Source organism: Equus quagga, chromosome 17, assembly GCF_021613505.1.
Source record: "Equus quagga isolate Etosha38 chromosome 17, UCLA_HA_Equagga_1.0, whole genome shotgun sequence".
In the NCBI taxonomy this organism is placed as follows: domain Eukaryota; kingdom Metazoa; phylum Chordata; class Mammalia; order Perissodactyla; family Equidae; genus Equus; species Equus quagga.
Genome location: NC_060283.1, coordinates 12,557,128 through 12,558,176, shown reverse-complemented (window position 1 = coordinate 12,558,176; position 1,049 = coordinate 12,557,128). Strand labels below are relative to the sequence as shown.

Below are 1,049 nucleotides of genomic sequence, written 5' to 3'. Positions count from 1 at the left end.
TTCAAAACCAAAATAAATTAATTAAATAAAATATGCTAGGCCAATGTGACTACTAGACGCAAATGATATTCTTTTCAAAAATAGATTTATAGGAAAAGAATTATTCAATGACGTTTCATGTGATACTTTGATTTGATCATGAAACTGATCATAATCTTAAAAACTGGGAGAACTCAACAAATTGCAAACACCACAACCGCAGGAGGAACAATCTGAATTGCGTTCTTAGTGCTTAGGAAGGAAACAAAATAAACAGCCAAGTATGATATGAAGTAGCTTGAAACAAAAGTGAGAGAAAGATGACTCAATGGAGCTGAAAAACTGCACCAGGGTAAAAGAATGTGTTTTCCTTGACCAAACCCAGAGTCAAGAACTGAACTTGGTCTTCTACTTTTCCTATTGTGGGTGTATGTGACAACTCTGCTGGGAAATCTCCTCATCATGGTCACCATGACCTGTGAATCTCGCCTTCAACCCCCCTGTATTTTTTGCTCCGTAATTTGTCTATTGCCGACATCTGCTTTTCCTCCATCACAGCTCCCAAGGTTTTGGTGGACCTTCTGTCAGAGAGAAAGACCATCTCCTTCAATGGCTGCTCCACCCAGATATTTTTCTTCCACCTTGTTGGAGGGGTGGATGTATGTTCTTTGTCGGTGATGGCATTTGATCGCTATGTGGCCATCTCCAAGCCCCTGCACTACGTGACCATCATGAGCAGAGGGCGATGCACTGCCCTCATTGTAGCCTTCTGGCTGGGGGGCTTTGTCCACTCCATCGTGCAGATTTCCCTGTTGCTGCCCCTCCCCTTCTGTGGACCCAATGTTCTTGACACTTTCTACTGTGATGTCCCCCAGATCCTCAAACTAGCCCGTACTGACATTTTTGTGCTTGAGCTGCTGATGATTTCCAACAGTGGGCTGCTCACCACACTGTGGTTTATCTTCCTGCTTGTGTCCTACACAGTCATCCTAATGATGCTGAGGTCTCAGGCAGGGGAGGGCAGGAGGAAGGCCATCTCCACCTGCACCTCACACATCACTGTGGTGACC

At 44.8% G+C, this 1,049-nt stretch overlaps 1 pseudogene; it reads left to right on the top strand.

Annotated features, from left to right (window-relative positions):
* The first annotated feature begins 307 nt into the window (after positions 1–307).
* Positions 308–1,049, top strand: part of LOC124229036 (olfactory receptor 4D10-like) — a 1,367-nt pseudogene continuing 625 nt past the window's right edge.